Below are 7699 nucleotides of genomic sequence, written 5' to 3'. Positions count from 1 at the left end.
GGTGATTCTCATTTGGAAACTATGCAAAAGGGTAAGCAGTTTCAATATCAAAAGTAAATTATGAATTTTCTGGGGTTGTTTTAGAAATGTGATTTTTAGAGTAATTGAATTTTTGAAGTTGGAATTTATTTCAAAAATCAACTGGTCGAACTGCCTTATTTACCTAATGAGGGAGCTGTTCCCAACTACTTTAAAATGTGTGTTTCAGGTTAGACATAGCACTTCTTTGTTCATATTTGAACGATTCATTTTAGTCACTAATTCATTGGTGAACATAATACCTCTTCTGTGTAGTCTGTCAGTATAATTCCCATTTTTTAAAAAAAAGATGAAACACAGAGAGGGTAAGTAATTTACCGAAGGCCACACAGCCAGACAGTGTTTGAGAAAGAGCAGAATTCAAAATTCCTGATTCCCAATCCAAGATGCAGTTCATTAGGCCATGCAACTTCCTTTTGAAAATAGTTATAAACACTGTAAGGCATTTTTTTCTTGTTTTAACAAAACATGTTGTCACTGTTTTTTATACTAAGCCCTTGGAAACTCTGGGAATGAACTAGTTTCCTTGCAAATACTTTTTTTTTTTTAATCTGCCCACACTTGTTTATTATCATAGGGCTGTTCATGAATGCTACGTTGCTGGCATTGTTTCTTTTTTTAAAGGGGCAGTGAGTCATTTACTTTTTGAAATGTATATCTAGAATAAGATTGGTATTCTCCTATTTTGTGTAATAAAACTTGGTCTGTATTGGTAAAGCACTATGCTCAGAAAGGCTCTCTTGCTAGTGTTACTGTGTATATTATTTCTGACCTTGTTCAAAATATTCTGAGTACAAGGTATTGAAGTCTTATAGGATAGCATCTTCTTACCTTCTCTTTTAGTCCCTTCATTTATATGTGTACTGGAAGAATAAAAGAAAACAAGAATAACTAAAAAGACAATGAAAAAGGCATTTTGAGACATCCAAGGGAAAAGAAAGTGTTCTGGGCCAATGGTAAAATAGCACCTAAGCACCAAATACTCTCTTTTCTTAAGCAGAGGTTTCCTGTCAGCTCATTTTGTTACTGGTACTGGACCAATCAACAAATACATGTCTGTAATACATGGTTATTATCAGGATTGTTTCCCCTCTTCCTCTTGCATTTTCGTTCTTTCTCCCATGTGACCACCCTTTCCCTCCTCCTTCCCTTCTCTCCTCTTCCATCCTTTTATTTCCCATTATTCCTTTCCTCTCTCTTTCTTCCTTGAGTTCCAGTTACATACCAGGTACCTTGCCAGGCACTGGGAGGTAAGATTTAAGACATATACCATGTTTACAAACATCTCATTGTCTAGTATTGTGGTTTTCAAAGAGTTTTTTCAACCATATTTACATGGAAAAGGCAACTTGGCTAGCACCGACCTTATTATTTATTATCATTTTTCACTAAAAACAAAAGAGATTGGTGATAACAAAAAATTAGAGAGGAAATAATGTCATGAACACTTTACTTAATTTTCATTATGGATTAGGATTGCAGACCCTTGAGCCCAACGGCCTGAGTATGAATACTGACTGTCCCTGATGAGATATTTCACCTTCTAGTACTTCAGTTTATTCATCTGTGAAATGGAAATGTTAATAATACTTACATTGTTTGGCTGTTGTGAGGATTGAAACTGATAGAAAAAATGCCTGGTACCTAGTAGGCATCATATAAGTAGTAACGATTATTTCGGTTACTATTATTATTAATACCAGTCCTAAGTCATTGGAAAAATAAAGTCTGTGCACTTAAAAATAGAAGGAAGGGGGCACCTGGGTGGCTCAGTTGGTTGAGTGTCCGACTTTGGCTCAGGTCATGATCTCATGTTCGTGGGTTTGAGCCCCATGTCCGGCTCTGTGCTGACAGCTCAGAGTCTGGAACCTGCTTTGGATTCTGTCTCCCTCTCCCTCTGCCCCTCTTCCACTCACACTCTGCCTCTCTATCTCTCACTCTCTCTCTCTGTTTCTCTCTCTCAAAAACGAATAAACATTTAAAAAATGTTTTAAAATAAAAAATAGAAGGAAGTTTTTACATTTCAGCACATTGGGAGGACTGTCATGATTCTGAGGGATGAAGACCACATTTGAAAATCAGGTGTTAATAAAAAAAATTAGTGTTAGAGATACTGTGCTTGAAGCATGTTCAGAACAAGTTTCAATGGGTGCACAATGAAGAGAAAGAGAAAGATCTAGCCTTCTATATATTAGTTATCCTAAGGAAGGATTGGAACAAGACAACATAGAGCCTAAGAAAAGAGCACCAGAGAAACGAAAACACAGAAGGGATTTACTGACAGAAAGCCAACAGAGGTTCCTGTCTCAAAGGACACTTGAGTTCAGGGTACAGGCAGAGGACAGATCTTATGGCCTGAGTTCAGCATGTGTTTTCTCTCTCCCCACTTCCTTTCCTTGATTCTGAGAACCAGGAGAGATATCCCTATGGGAGACATTGTAGGACATACTCCAGTGACTTAAAGCATAGTTGGATTATCACCCTAATATATAAACAGTAGATCTGATGTTTTTGGGTGGTAGGTTTATTTTTCTTTCCTTTCCTTTCCTTTCCTTTCCTTTCCTTTCCTTTCCTTTCCTTTCCTTTCCTTTCCTCTCCTCTCCTCTCCTCTCCTCTCCTCTCCTCTCCTCTCCTCTCCTCTCCTCTCCTCTCCTCTTTTCTCCTCTTTTCTCCTCTTCTCTTCTCTTCTCTTCTCTTCTCTTCTCTTCTCTTCTCTTCTCTTCTCTTCTCTTCTCTTCTCTTTCCTTCCCCTCTCCCTCCCTCTTCCCTTTTCCCTCTTTCTTTCTTTCTTTGCTTTCTTTCTCTCTCTCTTTCTTTCTTAAAACTTTTCTTATAATGTTGTTACAATCAGAGAATCATAGATTGTCTCTTCATATTCCTACTCTCTTTCCAACTAGAAAGTGTTAGGAGAGACAATTCTCCATGGGCCCTGAGTGCCCCTGCACATGTACACTGGATATGCCAAGCATGCAAGGCTCTGGCCACTCTTTACCTGGGCCATTTCTCAACTGCCCCATAGTTTAACTCTGTAGTTGTATTTGCAGTTAGTGTAGTCTCAGGATTGTATTTGCAGTGGTAACCTTGAAGGATGAGATAACATCTCCCTTCAGGCAAAGAGTAGTCTTATTCACTACACCCTGTAAAAGTAATAAATACCTCAATAGTCATTTATCCTCTTCTATAATTCAACAAAATGTATTTGCAGAAATCCATTTAATCTCATTTGTGTCACCCATGGGACTTGGAGAGTCATAGGGAATCAAAGCAAACCAATATGAAACTCATGCTGCCTAGTGTGCAGTGAACAATAAAGTCCTTTGTCTCTGACCCATGAGTTTCATGTCTTATGCCAGCAACCATCCATAAAACAGTAACAAACTAACTTGTCAGCTTCCCAATAGAGTAAAATGTGAGTCCATTCAAAGACAATGACAGAAAGTACATCTGGAACCTTACAGCTAGGGTTTCTTCAATGCAAGGATTATATAGCAGTTGTATAAATTAACAGCAGACATTCATGACATGTAACCTCTTTCTTTTAAGAAGCATGTACTGTGGCTGGACAGAAGAAACTAATGCTAATTCAAAACATGAGGGAATATGATAACTCAAACAGCTATCATTCTGTATACTTCATATTTCAATTCTCTACTCTTCCCACGCTAAGGCGAACATACGGGTACTTCACTTCTTAATGATTTACTCATTTTGATTATTGTGCCTTCATAATCATTGAATTTTATAATATCAGCCAAAAATAATCTAATGAAATTACCTCACACTTGTGAAGGTCTTGCTTATGGACCCAAATACTTGAAATCTATGAACCATGGCACCAACTACCTCACCACTATGGGAATGGTCTTCTCAATGGGATGGGGATATTTGAAGTCCACTGGTTAGGCTTCATTTCCTTTAGACTATACTCAGATCTTCACTGCAATCATTTGTCTCTTAGCTACTTTTTTTCTTCAGCTTCTTTGGATAACTTTTCTCCTCCCTTCTCTGAGTGACATTCCTTTAGAAATGTTCATTCATTTAATTGGACTAAATGCACATTCAGGAATATGAGCTTTTTTTTGCTCAAATCTCTTATGTCTTGATTTTTATACTTTGGTAGTAAGAAAGAATTTTTCTTAGTTAAATACGTTTAACTAAGTTTTAACTATATTTATTTAAACTATAAAATTAATACAGGCTCATGGCAAAAAAATAAAAATAAATTCAAACACTGTAAAAAGGTATTAAATGAAAAAGAAAAGTTGATCTATCCCCTCTTTTGCCATACCTCATTCTCTCTCCCCCAATATAATAACTTTTAGCTGTTTCTATGTAGTCTTTTAGACATTTTCTGTTCAAATATAAGTAAATATTTTTCTACTTTGAAAGTTTTTTAACATAGATGGGAGTAGTCTAAAAATATTTTTCTGAAAATTCTTTTCTTCTCTTTAACAATATCACTTAGCCCGTGTTTCCAAATAAACTCAACCATATCAACCTCATTATTTTTATTAGATGTATATTATAATAATATTTGGATATCCACTAGAATAAATACTTAACAAACACGAACATCTGTGTGTGTGTATGTGTATCAATTATGTATAGGTTCCTGTGTACCTATGTGAATAAAAAGTGCATAAAAGAATTTATGCACTTTAGATTTTGATTAATATTGCCAGACTGTATTAAAAGGTAATTTTATTTCTCCATGGTCAGTTTAGAGAGGGACAGGCACCACCACAACCCCTGAGAAATGACAACACATTGCAGAGGCTAACACTGATGATTTTAGATATGGTCAGATGAAGGCCACTCGGATGGTGGAGACTTTCAGAACAGAAACGTTACACCATGAGGAAAGAAATGGGGATTTCGCCTAAGGACAAGTAGAGTTGGAACAGAGGGGTCAGGGAAAGGGAGAGAAACAGAGGTATAGCTTTTGGAAAGTTGACATATACAAAGGAGGTGGGCTCTGAGAATGAAAAGAATGTGGGGAAAGGGAGTTTAACTGTAATGTTCTAAGTTTCTAAGAAAGGGAATGTATTTGTATACTACTTATGTAGATAAAATCAATGAAAAGAAAAAGAAAAAGAATCTGACTTCTCCATATGGAGAATAGTAGGATTGATGTATGCAACACGCAGATTTCACCTCATCTAGAGGAAGAGCTTTCTTACAGTGACTAGAGCCTATTGGGTGTTCTGACAGACACTGAGTGAACAACCCTCAGGTAAGGCCCTGCACTAGGGGAGAGGAGGTTGTGTTAAATGACCTCTAAGACTCTATTATACTATCATTCCTTAAACTAACAATTACTGTTTACTTTGTACCAGGTGTTCTACGAGAGGGCTTAATGTGGGTTATCTCATTTAACCTCACCATGACTCTGTGAGGAAAAGAAATATTATTATATATATATTATTTCTCTTCAACAGACAATGAAATCACAGTTGAAAGCCATTTGTTTTGTTTCATTTTGTTTTATTTGTGTTAACCTGAACTTATCCTCAACCCTGTTGCTTCTAATCCAAGTCTTGGTTTAAACATGGTGACTCACAGACACCAGCCAGTCACAACATTCTTTACTGGGAAGATATAATATACTGAGAAAATTTGCCTCATGATGTAGTTTGCATAAATACTCTGCAGGGAAGAGGGACGGATTCTTCATTTGAAACAAAATAACTGATACCTACCATTACTGGATACTGTGCAGGGTGCTAGGGACACCGTGGTGACTGAGACCCAGTCCCTGTCCTCAGGGAGGTTTCAGATTAGTGGGAGCAGAAGGCAAGTTAACAGAACATTTCAAAGTATCAAGTGCTTGGCTTGGAGTTAACACAGAGTGAACCTCCTTCCAAATTTGGTGGCTCAGGGAGGACATTCTAGAATGGAAGGGCTGTAAATCTAAAATTCTTACCTTGAAGGAAGAGGAAGAATTACTTAGAGTGAGAGGGGGCGGGTGGGTCTTGAGATGGGCATCAGAAGGAAACGGAAGGGCTGAAGCTACATTTTTGGCCAACCTCCAGAAGTTTAGTTTGGCTGGAAGGCACTGTGGGAGGGGCCTGAGAAGCTTAGGTCTTAGCTGGAAAAGCAGGCAGAGCCTTTTTATGGCCTAGCTAATGAGTTTGGACCTCTTCCTGAGGGCAATGCTTACTTACATTTATATAATAGCTTTATTATGTATTTATAACATAAAATTGCAGTTATACTCCCCTATGTCCAACAATAACCCCTTCATATTTGAGGTAACTTTAAATTGGCTGCATTTTATCTAGAAGCTGAAGTTCAGCCCTTTCCACATCTAGTTTAAATAAGGCAAGGAATTGGAGCTCATGTTGACATTGACATGCTGTCTCTTCAGACTACTTCACTCAGCAAGCCTAAAAACTCAAACTGAAAGCAGTGTTCCCACTAACCTTCATAGATGAGGCTGGAGTTCAGGAGTAGAGCAGAAAGGGTCTGTCCAGAAGGAATGCTTCCACACATTTCAGCTATGGAGTTGATCCTCAGTGCCCTGTGGGAAGATGAGAGGCCGATCAAGGAAATATGGTCAGTTAGCTGAACAGCCTTAGGGAAATCTTTGCTCAGCTTCACTTTCCTCAGCTTAAGAAGGCACACACAAAACCCTGGTTTCTCTCCCTTATGCTATCCCTACACTCCAGGCCTAGGAGCCCATCATGTGTCCGTCACCCTACTCAAACCAAATAATGCACTTCTTACTGTGGTGTGGGCATATTACTCCTGGGGGTAAATTCTGGAAATCCATTTTAAGATGGTTGTTTCTTGTTGGTGAACTTCCTGTTTATCCCATGAAGTATTCTGTAGAATTTGACATTAAAAAACCCCTCACAGGCTGGTAGTCTGAATTCTTAGAGATAGGAAATACTTCTATAAAAGAACTCCTAAATAATTCTAAAATGACCTAAGTGCCCTCTTCTCTGTCAAAGATTCTACTGACAAAAAAGCCTGTTGCTTCTCTTCAAACACCTCCTGGTGAAGGATATCAGATAATGCAAGTATTTCCCCCCATTTCTAATCTTCTTATTTTATGATTTTCAGTTTTACATGGAAATATGTGGCATCTGGTGAAATTATCTCATCCTATCTGAATTTAATTCCTTCCATCAGGGGACCCATGTAGATTTCCACTGACTTCACTAAAACTGCTGCATATGTGTCTTAGATCAAATAGTGCCCCATGGGGTTCTTTATATCATAAAATAATTTTTCCACAAAGAAGCTTGCACATGAAATATTTATATTCCAATGGTGAAGATCCTCCCCAATCCTATGTGTGCTGGAGGCAATAGCAGCTCTTCCTTCCCCCAGTGAAATCTTATGTCCATTGAATAAAATAAGGGATTTAGAGGTTTCAGTTTTATAGTGAGCCAGGAGAGAAATAGTTTTTGAATGTATGAATAAGACTATGAGGTCAGTAAAAAGACTCCAAGGAGGGACATGGCATGTATAGGGCAGTGTTGAATTTAAAAGAGTTAAAAATAAATACACATATATATACACACACACGCATGCACACAGGAAAGATGCATTATAAACATAGAGGCAAATGGCAGGCAGTTAGAAGGCCAGCAGGTGTGAAAGATGACAGTAAGCAGTGCTGGTTGCAGCAAAGGCAAGGTTTTCTTTTCTTTTC

This window comes from Neofelis nebulosa, chromosome 8 (assembly GCF_028018385.1).
Source record: "Neofelis nebulosa isolate mNeoNeb1 chromosome 8, mNeoNeb1.pri, whole genome shotgun sequence".
Lineage (NCBI taxonomy): Eukaryota > Metazoa > Chordata > Mammalia > Carnivora > Felidae > Neofelis > Neofelis nebulosa.
Note: the sequence above shows the minus strand (reverse complement) of the source record.